General features: G+C 43.7%; 1 protein-coding gene across 1 annotated transcript in view; it reads right to left on the bottom strand.

Annotated features, from left to right (window-relative positions):
- znf469 (zinc finger protein 469) overlaps positions 1-13066 on the bottom strand; it is a 42722-nt gene extending 29656 nt beyond the window's left edge. The window contains exon 1 of the mRNA XM_023406691.2: positions 12861-13066. The gene's annotated coding sequence lies outside the window, so the exon portion shown is untranslated. The remainder of the gene's footprint in view (positions 1-12860) is intronic.
- Positions 13067-14149: the final 1083 nt, after the last annotated feature.

Here is a 14149-nt window from a genome sequence, read left to right as displayed (position 1 = left end):
CCCCCCCCACCCCCACCACCACCACCACCAGAGTCATCCTCTCCAAACACTGACATCATTCGACAGATCCAACTCCTTCCTCTGCCTGTGGGGGCTATTCTGTCTGTACAGCATGAAATGGGTGAGTCTCAGCTCCTGACACAAATCATGGAACAGGAGGAAAAAACAAGCTGTCAGAAAAACACACATCTGCTACAGAAAAACAAGCCCGATACATCATTACATCCTCAGTGCAGTTCTCCTTACTTGACCTTTTCCTCGGCGACACTACTGCATTAGACTGGTAGTTGCTTTTACACATACGTACATACACACACACACACCGTTAAAGGGTGCTAAAAGAATAAATCACACAACTGCATTAGGCATAATTAGGCCACTGCCTTATCCAGGAGTCTGGGAGGTGACGGGTGAGCTTACTTCAGCGTTTTCCTGTCTTGGACCACAACCAAAGTCTGACTTTTCCCTTCTGTCCCTGCAAACACACACACACACACACACACACACACACACACACACACACACACACACACACACACACACCCACACACACTTCCCCCACCATGTGGATCACCTCATCTTTGGCCTGAACTGGGGAAATGAGAGGGGGAGACATGGCCCTGTGGGTTTTACTAGTCCTACTCTCACTGACCCATGCCGGGGTCTAAAGTCGGATACAGCTCCTGTTACTTTCCTTGAACTTAGGCCCGATCCTTTGAAAATATTCTGTTTTTTGCATTGCAGTTTTTCCCTCACCCTTAATTTGAAGGAGTGAGCTCTTAAAGAGCGGGTGATATTGCGTAGTAGTCGGCCTGGCAGGGACCAAGCAGGAAATCTTTCATTAAAACTCACTCAAGGTCCATCATGACTTGAAGCTCTGTGTTAGATATTGAATTATAAATGACACAGAGTAATTCTGTTGAAGGCTTTATAATGCCCTCCATCACAGCCTGACCAATGAGCCCTGGGAACTTAGTTGAAAACCAGCAGTCTAGATAAATCAGGGATAAAGCATTGACATTTTAAGATTCTGATTGACAGCTGTGTTTGAAGTTGTCTGCGGGCCGTGTGTGCCTGATCAAAGGCTGTTTGCCCATGAACTCTCATGATATTCTCACAAAACATAGAGCAAAGGGAGTGCGCTAGCTGTCGTAAAAGACGAGTGAGAAATGAGGAGGGGAAAGTGATAAAGACAAACCAAAGGAGAAAATGAAGTCTAATCACAGAGAGCACATCAAACCACTTCACATTGCTTCGTCTCAAGCATATTTTATTGAAGCTTTGGGAGCCGCACTCAGAAAACAAGGAACACATTTGGGCTAATTGTCGATCACACATAAAAGTATCTATGTGGGACATGTTACTTTATCCAAAACATATGGCGGAACTAAGGGAAGCTGCTCTCCAACAGAAAATAGATGTATCCAAGTGTTTTACCAAAACACTGCCACCCCCACTCTCTTCATATCACTCACTAGGAAAGTCATGGAAAACAAAATGTCAGCAATAATGGTACATTTATTCCGTGAAACAGAATAGCTGAGGTCCCGCATATTATTTCATAAGCAGAATGCACATGAGCGCCTCTGGGAATATGAAGAGCCCCATGGTATCTCTGGCTCACACCCAGCCTGTAGTTTGCTGTAGTTAGACGAAAACCTGATAGTAATACCTCTGGTCTGCCCACTCTCATTCTCCCTTGCTGCTCTCCTCTGAGTCTGTCATTCTACTCCGAGGAGGTTGCGTGCACCACAGTGACAGTCTAGCATTTCACAGAGCCATGAGGTTTTGAAAGGGTTGGATTGAAGTGGCTTTCACTGCTGCATCAGTGGCTTTCCCCGGAGCATCAGAGACAGGGGGAGTGTGTTTATGTCTGGAGACAAGAGAGACGGAGTGGCAGAGGCGGAAAGAAGACAGAAAAGGAGTTGTTTAGAATCAAGGAGAGTGACGAAGATAACATCAGCGCTCTCTGCTGATAGTGAGGCAGTCCGCGGGGGATTCCCTAGCCCATCTACCTGGTGTGCGCCTGTTTGTACGAGACAACTAAGCTTCTTAGATGTGTTTAAGCTTCTCAAATAAAAACTAGCTGAGAGAAAGAGGCATTTGTGGTCCAGGCGATGATCTGCCCATTAGGCGTTCTATTGTTAGAAGAGCCCAAGGTTTACTTTTTCAGAACTGCAGCAGGAGAAAGCTTTTCTGCTACAGGGCTACAGGGCATTTATGTTGTTAACATACCTGGAGCTGTGCCTCTTGCAGAAAGCATTCTCATTTAACCCAGGGCCTCTGGGAATGATAGGCACAAGTATTCTGTCAGTGGGGCTGGATGCCATATACAGTGACTGGTAAAGCTGAAAAGTTAATGACTTGATCTGCTTTATACACATGTTGATGGCGTCATATGTAATGTCCTTTTAAAAAAAAGCACCACCACAAATATACAAAGATAAACAAAATAGAAATCTTTAAAACAGTTCAATCTCACTCCACTCGAGCTGAAAGTCCTGCAACTTTTACATTAACTGTTTAACCACAACTATGGATTGTAGTAACATGGTAATATAATGTAAATGTGCAGGACTCCTGTCTGTTTTACATCTAATGAATAAAGCTGCAGGAAAAAAAATGTCTGCAAGAAATCCAGATGTACTTTATATAGTTACCATACACAACTATGACATGACACTATGACACTTGCAAGAATCTGAGCCATATGTAGCTTTCCAGAGTCAACATCCTTATGATAATGCTGTTGGCATGAGATGATTTAATACTGTGCTAACATGTAGCAGGACAGCCTGCCCAGGGCTACATAAACAACACACAGCCAAAAGCATCACCAACCTACTGAACGTTAAACTGATGAGAAGTACCACTGGTAGCCCGCTGCTTGAGGATCACTCCCATAATCTGTGAATACATCCGCCTATCTGTTGCATTTACTTATAATACCACTGTGGCTCACGGGGAGAAGCTCCATTAGCTTAGCCCAACTGCACAAGCCCACTCACTAGATCCAGCTTTAGAGAGTCAGTCCCCTAAAAAAAAAAAGCCAGATTTCCTACAACTTACTGAGCAACAGCAGCGACTATGCAGTATGAAATGCTGTACACCACTTGGCTGTTATGTTTTTTTATCAAAAAGTTCATTCGCTACCCTGGCCTGGAGGAGGACCTAGAAGGCTAATATAGATTTAAAACACCCTTATCTCCAGTATCAGTGGTCATTTTAGGCCTCAGTAGCTGTCTAGGAGCTGATAGCATCTCACAGACTGTCAATCTCACGTCTGACGGCAGATGGAGAGTGAAATAGATTGGCAGATGAAGCCACACTCTCAGAGCTCCCTGCTGGTTTAACCTCTCCCATCTGCGTCAGTAGTCACACATGGTTCACATAACAAATCTCTTTCTTCTCCTGGGCATTTTAGGGCTACATGCAAACACGGAAATGAGATATACACTACTGTGCTGAGGCTGAATCTAGAGGGGTGGGCACCAACTTTCTACAGCAGAGATATAACCAGATAGCCATGAGAGGCCACAAGGGCCATTTAAACAGAAACATATGTGTGTGTGTTTGTGTGTGTGTGTGTGTGTGTGTGTGTGTGTGACACACACACACACACACACACATACACACACACACACACACACAGGTAAACAAACCCACACACATAGATGCGCAAATACTCTGCCACACATACATACATACACACAGACTCCGTCAGTCAGTCAGCTGTGTTGATGGAGATGACTATTTTGTAAATGGTTACAAAAACAAATGGGTTCAGGCAGAGTCAAAGATGCTACATGAAATGGGATTGCTACCACTGTGACAGGAAGCCAAACTTTGCCTCCAGGGCTGTTTTTCTGTGAAATGAAACTTTTTGCCTAGATAGATAGATTTCCTGTTTTGGCAATATGTGATATGTTTATTTATGGATTGGCAAATACCAGTGTTGTAAATTTACACGAATAGCCTGATTTAATGTTTCCTTTTCTGATCCTTTTAGATTTACAGCTTTCCTGAATATGAAAGCTAAACAAGAATCTGGGATACAAACAACAAAACTGCATAAAAAAAAAAAGAAGAAGCAAGTAAATTAAAGGTACATTTCAACCAGTCTGACACTCCTCTCAAATGACAATGTTTAACTTTAATTCATACTGAAAGTTTGTCATTACGCCACCCCGTCACCTCACCCATCTGCACCTCCCATTTGTACGGACCAGCCACCTGTTTTAGCCCTATAAAAAGTGAGTGTATTACCCTTGAAAAGAGAATGATTAGCACTCGACTTTGTGTGAACAGACCACATCTGTGTGACTGTATATATTCAGACCTGCAGCACTTTCTCTGGTTCCTGCAACTTTTGTGCACAAATATATCTCCATCCACTCTCACGTGAAGGGAAATGGACGAATGTGAGGAGAATGTAGAGAGTCAAGAGCTTTTTTAAGAGATACAGGCTGTATTAGATCAAGATAGGGGAGCCAGTAAAATTTGTGTGGAGTGCCTCTAGCACGCACGGAAGAACGATGACGCAATCAGTCTATTATTTTTGCTAATCATAAATAAATCCAATCCAGTCTGGCTGATTTTTTTTTTTTTTTTCCCCAGAATCAACTAATAATTGTGTGAACTATGCAGCGTTAACCTATATGTCAATCCCTGTGTAGGACTGTGAGTGTGTATGTTTGTATGGTTTAGTTTTAGTGTGTGGGTGGTGGTTGAGGATCCTTTAGGTTGAGTGAGTTCACGCACACATGCACCCACACGCACACACGTGCACACACACACAGACACGCCCTCCCCCTTCCCTGAAACAGACTCTGTGAATGTTTGGCTGTGCCAGCTGTGTGAGCTTGAGGCTGGGTGTGGGGTGTATACAATTGTCTGACAGACTGCATGGTGTGTATACACACAGTCATAAACAGATTCTGGAGCGGAAGCACTGATCACCTAGATGTGCTTGACCTTATGACCCAGGGGCTGAACTGTGATGCTTGCACTATGTGTAATTCTTGGCTTGTACGGCTGGAGGAAACACTGGGTGCTGCGCTGGACTGCAGCCAGGAAAACTGTTTGTGTGTCTGAGTGTTTGTGAATGTGTATGTGAGAATGGACGCACGTGCTAGAGAATTTTCCAGATTCTCTCTTCATTGTTTATCTTCTTGTATGGAAGTAAATATAAATGATCCAAAAGTCTGTTTGCGTGTCTGCACATGCAAGTGTGTAAACATGTGTCCAATTCTTTGATGTGGCATTGCACTGTGGTCAACGTTATGCTGAAAGAGAGTGTGAGAGACAGAGAGAGAGAGACAGAGAGATAGAGAGAGAGAGAGACCCACAGAGACCCCACATTTTTGCGTCAAAATCATCTCCATTTATATATAACTACCCTAAAAATACAGGAACAAAGAAGAGAACAAGAATTACGTGTGTGCTGTAAAAGTGGGAAAACTCGGCCTGTGTTGACTACTTTTTGGGAGAGGAGCTCCTTGAAAATCCTAGGAACAACAGCAACAGCTTTGGCTGAACACCTGAGAGAACAAATGAACAGCTCACCTGGATTTTCAGGGCCATCATACCACACAGGTGAGGCGAGCAATGCTTTTAAAAACAGTCAGGACCTTGTTTTTATAGGATGACAGTTTCACCTTCAGACCTGAGGGATCCATACCACACTCGTGACTGAGTTTCTTAGAGCAACACTGCTTTTGAAAGCAGAGTGTGCTTGAGACTCTAAGCATTGTCAGGATGTGGACTGTTTGCACTGATGCAGTGTGATGTGGGTCGCTGGGAGGCCATATGGATACAGCAACTGTCTGATGACTATATTATCCAAACGATGCTTTCCCTTTCTGTGTGTGTGTGTGTGTGTGTGTGAGTATGTATGCATGACTGAATGGAAATACGTAAATTGTCTGCTCACACTTCATGTCATTCCAGCTTTCAACTCCATGAAGGGCCGAGAAGTCACTGTGAACTCCTTGAGCAAACACGAGAGGGAACACTGAGGGATGAAGATCTAGTAGCAAACATGCCCGTTTGAACCGGAAATATTCAGCGGGGTTAGAGCTTATAGCTGTTTGAACCGGGGACACTAGAGAGGACCTGGCAAATACATGTGTGTTTGAAGGCCAAACAGTGTTGAAGGCAGAGCCCCCATGGGGAATCTGACAGTAGAGCCTGATAGTGAGCTGCTGCAGACTCTCCACTGTGCTGACAGTTTAAATAAGACGGCACAATAAGCTCAGTCATCGAGGAAAAGATCCTCTCATCCCCTCTAAGAAGAAAAGGTGCCATTCATAACGCGCCTGTAACTGTAAAACTAAAAATTTTGTATTTACAGTGATGGAGAATACCCTATAAACATATCCCACACACTGAGAGACACAGAGAGAATGAGATTCATTATCCCATTCTTCAATGGCATGAGGTGCCAGGTTCACTGACTGACAGTGCTAATTAGAGAGGCATGAAAGTTTAGGCAGCATGTGACTCCTCTGACCCATAAAAAACCTGTCTTGTTTGTTGGTTCAATTGAGGGCATCATCTTTTCATTTCATCCAGCTATGGTTGTCAAGTTACATTCAGTTACACCATTAACAGCCATAGTCCAGGGATTGTTTCTTCATACCAGTGGCAGGTTGTTCCAAATGATAGTGAAAATGAGAGAAATTCACAAAACCCAGTGGGCAATGTGAGATGAAACAAAACAAAATTCCATCTTTCTGGCTTTTGTGAGAAGTTGTGCCTCCTCTCTGAACCTGAAAATGACATGTCTGTCAACACTTAAAATGAATGTGGTCATCTGTCCATGACATAGATTGCTGTGCCACGGACGACAGTCATCGGTAGTCCTGGGCAGATGCTTTGAAGTGAGACCACAGCGCACTCCACACACCCAGTTCTCATGGCTTCCCTTTAAATAGAGCATGACATCAGACCGTGTGCAGGTCTACCGGCTTGAGCCCAAAACAAATGTGTCTAAACAATGCCACATCTGGAACGAAATGCAGGAGTGAGAGGAGAAGAGCAGGAATGTAGCAGAAAGGGGGTTGAAAAAGGGAAAGCAATCCTAAAGCTGTTTAGCTCTAGGACCCTGGCCAAGGCGTCTGGGGATGTGCCTGAGCTATAATTTACTGGTGATTCCCCTTGCTGCCCTCCCCCCAAAGACCTGATGTCACCAATGTGGATCAAAGCATCAGGCAGTGTGAGATAAAGTACAGCTCTACTGTTGTGGTCCTTGAGCAACACTATTGCCTTTCTTTGTGTAACACAGTGATGTCTGGGCTTGTATATTGTAAACTCAACACACTGGAGTCCACTGAGTACCGACAAATACCAAAAAAACCCCCCCAAAAAAAACCATAAAGTTTTATGATGGTATTCCAACTGTGATGCAGTATAATCTTTAACTTTCAAAAGCAAATTTCAAAAGAATGTCCGAGAGAAACACAATTTCTTGTTTGATTTGGCTCATTCCTCTGACTTTTCTGTGCAGATACAGGAGGAGGTCTTCAGAAAGTCTTCTCAGGCAGCCTGTTCTTGTTGTCACTGTCAGAAGCAATCAGAGCTGCTGGGTCTGCATTCAGGCAGCAGAAGGAACAGAGGAGCACGGCAAATATTCAGGCCAATTTTCTGCCTGTTGGATAAAGTGTCTAATAAACACATGACACCTGATCCAACAGTTTGCCATTTGTCAGTAGACACATAATATGCCGCTTACAATCTGACAGAGATACTTGAACTTAAAGTCAAGAATGCATAAAATGTACCAAACAAGAACACAAACACGTAAACGCACATGTACACAATAACACACACACACACACACACACACACACATACACACGATTCAGTCTGTGAGGCCGTGAGTGGATTTGTGTGGGAGCTCAGAGGGCCCTTTAGATTGAAGGTGTGACGTGACGGAGACGGACAGTAGGATGGAAAATATGCTGAATGCTGTATAAAGTGGAGGACACAGATAGTGAGGAATAGCAGAAGAGCAAGGAGGTGGAGGAAAGAGCTAAAATGATGGAACCTGAGGGACTCTCGTCTCCCACAGGTCATATGTTTTACATCTGCACTACACTGAGTCTGCTAAGTTATGCCGCTCCAAATCCCAATTACAGGCCCGATACTAGTGTGGGAAAACTAGGTGGTCAGTAGGAACACCACCGGCGGGAGACGGCACCAGAGAGGCTGGTGGAAGACGTAACTGATAACTGTGATACGAGATCTCATGTTCAAGGCCCTCAAAGTTACAACAGATGAGGCCGTTTATGAGTACATGTGTGGTTGCACTACATGTCTCGCTGTTTGCCTGGCTGGCCCTCTGAGCAGTTTGAGAGTGACAGCAGCTGAGCTGAGAAAGAGATGGAGACAGTCTTGCATAGGGGAGGTCAAGAGGTTTAACTCTGAAAGCTTCCTGATGCTACACAAGATTTTTGTGACAAACCTTTAGTTGCAATATGGATAATATACAGAAAAATGGAATAAATAAGAGGGGTGTGTTACAGAAAATACAGAAAAATGAGGATGACAGTAAAATTTTGAGGAATTACAGCCAATGCTAAATTTGTTTCTAAGGCCACATTTTACTGTATGTTTATAAACTGCAATGATAGCTGAATCTGACTAAAGTAAATATTGTTTTCCTACCTTCAACATCTCTCCTCCAAATAATAATTAACATGTTATCTGCCTTCTGAAGAAAATGAATATCTAAACTGTACAGAGACATTTGCCATCCCTGGTAGTGTATGTCATTAAATTTGTTTAGAAAAAGCACAACAAAAAAGCATTATGAGACAGAAAGCATGAGCTAACACTATGAATGTTAACATCCTCAGCTCTACCCAAAAATATTCACACCACAATTTATTTCACATGACAAACTAGGCTATAGCTCATTAATGTTTGAGGCTAAGTCAATGATCCGAGTAGCCCCAGCACACAAAATTCAAAACATGTGAATGCAACTTGCGATCACTCCTAAACAGATTGTGACAGGACTTGTCATGCAGAGATTTGTTTATATTGGCAATGTTTGTAAGTCGTGAATTAACACAGGCCTATATTTTCATTTGACAAACATACAAAATGTTGAGTTTTAATCATAAACGCAACTCTTCAATTATGTGTTTAAATTTAGCTGAAAATTATACGGGCTAACAAATTAAGGTTTGGCTTTCTAATGTGTTTATTGGAGGAAAAAAAAAAGTTTTTACCACCGTCTAATTCTGAGTTTCTCATAGTTTTAATGACTGAGAGCAAATCTTGGGAGTCTGTCAAATACATTCAAAACTCATACGCTTCAGGTATGATCAAGTAAGGACATTATTTATTTCCTTTCATTTTCCCATTGCTGATGCTAGGCTTTTTGCTCATGTTACTGTAGCAACAGTTTCAAACTCTTTCTAATCCAAGCGATGGAGAGGATGGAGGGCCATCCCCAGGGGCCACATTGCAGATCAGAATGAGAGGGTAGTGTGTGTTTCCCAGGGGAGTACCTACAGTATGGTGATGTCAACTCTGGTTGCAAAGGATTATGAGTGTGAAAGCAGCATGCTTTGGCAGTGTCTTCATGGTTTAGTAGAGTCAAAATTTTTGCTTCTTTGATAATTCAATAGTTAGTCTGATAATAACCTAAAGTTACAGCCTCTTTAAGCAAGGAGAGACATGTTCATATCTACAAATCACCGCTGAGAAAAGGTCAAGATTTTTTGTCACTGACCGAATCAGCGCATAATGCTCACATAATGACGATGAGATAAACCCATAGGAATGCATGGCTGTGTCTGTATGGCCCCATTGGGTGACTGTTTTCTGCTTGAAATAAGACATTTACACATTAGCAAAGCAGTGATTGCTACAGAGGAACAATATTGTATTCAAAGATGAGCTGGTACGAATGTTTGCCTGGGCAAACCACTACAGTCAGTCAGACACAGAATCCCCCAAAGTCATATCATTTAACCAAAGAGAAGCATTTTCATTTACTCATCTACTTACACAATATCTAAACTGGTTATTTTATGCAATAATGCTGCTGATGACGGGCAGATTTAACCACTGACATGAGCATTTTCTTCTGAGGTTGAGATCACTGTTCAGCTTTCACTACTGAAGTCTAATGAAAGTCAGCTCAGCCCTGTCAGCAGTAAGGCTGGGAGGTCAGAAGTCATGACCCTGTCACTCGACGTGGGAATTAAAGGATGAATAACCTCCACGGTGTTATGTAACCTTAGTGACTGGTCTGGACAGTACCTGCTGAGCTGATAATAAACCAAACTTTGAGTCATTATCATACCCCTTAGTCACAGAACTACATTTAAAACTTAGACTGAGTGTTAATATCTGGTTGGAGGAGTATGATTCATTTTCTTCAGAAAGGATAAATGTGCCTTAATTATGAAAAAGGATGGATAAACCTCTCCTTGGAGTGTTAAATAATACTTCCTGAGAATTCTCTTTTCACACTTCACTCTGCACATTCTGTGAGGTTACAGTGAAGTAGCTCCTTTCCTTAGAAGTATTACTTTTAGACCTATTGTTGCAACAGTTGATTGTGCTATATTTGCCTCTTTCTGTAATGGTGGACAGAGTATGGTTCGGTGGAAAAGTGGGGGAAGTTGGGCTGTCAGGGAGTCTAGAGTTACATAAATGGGCAGTGTGAGAGGCAGGAGGTGGTAGCGAGGTCAGAGGTCACAGGGCCCTGACAAACAAATGAACCACCCAGTGAGGAAGTCAACAAGAGATGCTTTCCCCCTGCAGCCCTGCCTTCCCTAGCAACAGCAGCTGCTGGCAAACATGTGTGTGACAAATGTGCCATCTGAACCAATGACAGAGTCTCAATCATCACCATATGGGGGTGCCACACAAACACAGCAAAGAGGGTGGGAGAAAACTGAAGTGGAAGAGACGAGCAGTAGGCAGCAGACACAATAAAAGATAATGAGACAGATATTGATAGGATATGTCAAATATTTTCACATGGGAAATTCTGCAATATAGAACAAACTTCTCTAAAGACTCACTGGTGGTCTCATTACAATACAAACTTTCTCACAGCTGAGCAGACTCCCCCAGTAGGGTTAAATGTTATGATGACCCCCTGGTGGGAAAATCATGGGAGAGATGCTGCTTGTTAGCTAGACTGCAATCAAACAGGTTTTTACAGTGGCTTCTATTGTTGACCTTTAGGGCTTAATGACCAGCAAACAGTCTCATGATGGCTTCCTTCTGCCATTATATCCCACTTAAATAACCTTTTATACACACTGACCTGGGTGACAGACCAGATGAAGCCAAACTGGAAGTTGACACACACATTTTCTCTCTTCCTCTGGGCTCCTTCAGAAGAATTTTTAAACAGTTTTCTGAGTCCTCTCGTAATTCATTCACTTCCAAATCTATATTTTATAGTACCCACAATGTTTTCAATCAGTCCTTTTGATTTTCCACTCTTTCGTTTCCGAACTTTATTTGCCTGAGCTTATCTCATGCTTTTTTTTGTATTTTCCTCTCTCTCTCTCTCTCTCTCTCGCTCCCTCTCTCGCTCTCTCTCTCCCCCTAGCCAGCTCTGGAAAGTACATTCACACAGTTCAACAGTGACACAAGGACCGTCTCCTTCATGGCAGACCATGCTTGTGTTTTTTCAATTAAGCCAGGCTCCTGTACACTATTCATTTGGGAAACCATAATTCTCATGGCCCAGCAGAAACTAATGGAAAGTCGCTTAGTTTTTTTTCCGGGAGAGGTATCGGAAAGACCCGTTCGCTAGAAGCGTGTCAGACTAGTGGGGATGGAGAGTAAAACTGTAGGAACACTATGAGAAAACAGTAGGTGTTGATAGGAGGTGATGGCCTCACCCAGGGGTAACAGGGTGCAAGAACTCATAGGGTGAATGGGAGCAGGAAGGAGGTGAGTGAAAGAATACAGATGGATGGATTTCCAAGGGAATGTGGATGAAAGTGAGTGAGTCGCAGGCCGGATCTGAATTGCCCAGCGGGGAGGAGGACAGATCCAGTGAAATCACTTCAAAGCCTGGTGTCACTGGGCTGCAGATGAGTACAGACTGTCTCCTGTCCTTTTTATTTACAGAGATGAGCCCCAGTAGCCTGTTGCATCCATCTGCTTTAAACAGCGATCAACAGGGCAAATAAACATCTCCACACGTGTCCACACAAACACACACTCATACACACACACTTAGGTGTAACATTGCCCTGTAAAACATTTAACAGCTCATTTGAAATTAGAGGGTGGTATCACTGTACAGCTGTATATTACACTAGCACTAGACCAAACCAACAATAAAAGTAAAAATCAGTGATATTAAATTCACCTGACAAAAACCTATTCTGAAAAAAAGGGAATATTCACCTCCAGTAAACTGTTACCAAAGTTCCCATCCCATAACTAATGTCCCATCATCCTTTTTCCAGAGCTTCTCAGCCCCGGTCTGACCCTCTTCCTTGCCTGACCAGTAGGAGCCATTCATCACCATTAACATAAACCTTTCACTGAATGCTGACTCAGTCTGTGGTCATACAAAAACAGTGTAGGAAACGTGCATAGGTACAGACACACACATACAGTATACTCATGGTTGCTTGCACAAGCACACACCTACCTACCTACCATTGCACATACTGTTTGTGCACACACACACACACACACACACATTAAAAGTGGGAGGGACCTAAACCGGACAACCCCTTTACACCCCCACCCACCACCACCACCACAACAATCAACAGAGACAGACAGACAGTAAAGGGGAGCAGTGAGAGAAAGACAGGCAGGAGCAGCACACCAGCACACAAGGAGGAGACTGTCTGAAGTCTTACCTCAAGAGTAATGCTGTGGAGTCGATACAAGGGAAAGCCTCATGACTGTAGCGGTGTCTTTCAGGCTTGGTCTCTTTGTATCTCTCAGCTGTGGGAGGCGGGTGCTGAGACACACAGGCAGCGCAGAGCAGAGCGGCGCTCGGCACACTTTACAGGCAGAGAAAGCAGTGGAGCCACGCAGATCCTGGGCCCGTCCGCTCACACTCTGCCTTCTGAGGATGAAAAGAGAAGACTTCATTAGCAGCTGCAAGACCACGCCTCCACCCCTCTAGTCTCCCTCCTCCCAAGCCCTCTCTCCCTCCCTCCCCTCCTCCTTCACTACCTCCCCGCTTCCCTTCCACACTCCCAGCCAGTAGCACGCTCCAGGGCCTGTCCCAGCCAAGAGAGGGGGAGCAGACTGCCAAAGAAAACCTCCCATCCCACCGCCTGCCAGCGCTGTGCACTGCACAGAGAGAGAGAGAGAGAGAGAGAGAGAGGGACAGAGAGACATGAGGAAGGAGATGGAGAGACAGAGACCTGGCATATAGTATATGGCTTGATTCCACAAACTGTTATTTGTTTGTTTTGAATTTTTTTTTAGTACTCTGCCTCAGAATTGTTTGAGCTTAAAAGTTTTGCCAGTGAAATACAATAAGGAAGTGTGTGTGAGGTGAGGGGTGTGAAATGAGTACGAAGTAAAACGGAGAAGGAAAACAGAAGGAAGAGAATTAAATTATTAAATTGGACCAAGTGAAGAGTGTGAGGCAGCAGGGATTCACTGGGGTGGGGGGTGGGGGGGGCACAGACTGGCAGGCAGACGGAAAGAAAAACACAGACACACTCAGAGAGAGACATAGAGCAAGATGGGTGATCGATTTGACAGTTTTATGGAGAAAACTAAAAAGAGAAGACACATATTTAACCAGGGGTTGCTGAAAGTTCTTATTAAGGTTTACTGTAAGAAAGTGACATCAAAAGAGTGTGTGTGTGTGTGTGTGTGTGTGTGTGTGTGTGTGTGTGTGTGTGTGTGTGTGTGTGTGTGTGTGTGTTGGGTTCTAGGGGGTGGGGACAAAGTTGTCTCTCTGTGTGTTTTTGTCTATAAACCTGTCTGTAACTCTTTGCAAACTGCTTCCAATGTCAGAACGCTTTGTCCATCTTCATTCCCTCTCGTTCTTGCTGCCTTTTCTTCTTAAGCCAAACTGAACTCTCTCCCCATCAGACGGGGGGAAAACAGGCCTAAAAGCACTAGCTGTTTACTGTCTGTAATTATGTGGGGCTGGGTACACTCAACCCAGGCAAGCTTTACCACA

This window comes from Seriola lalandi, unplaced genomic scaffold (genome assembly GCF_002814215.2).
Source record: "Seriola lalandi dorsalis isolate HSWRI2012SDOR001 ecotype SW California unplaced genomic scaffold, Sedor1 jcf7180002054314, whole genome shotgun sequence".
In the NCBI taxonomy this organism is placed as follows: domain Eukaryota; kingdom Metazoa; phylum Chordata; class Actinopteri; order Carangiformes; family Carangidae; genus Seriola; species Seriola lalandi.
This window is presented reverse-complemented; position numbering and strand designations above follow the sequence as displayed.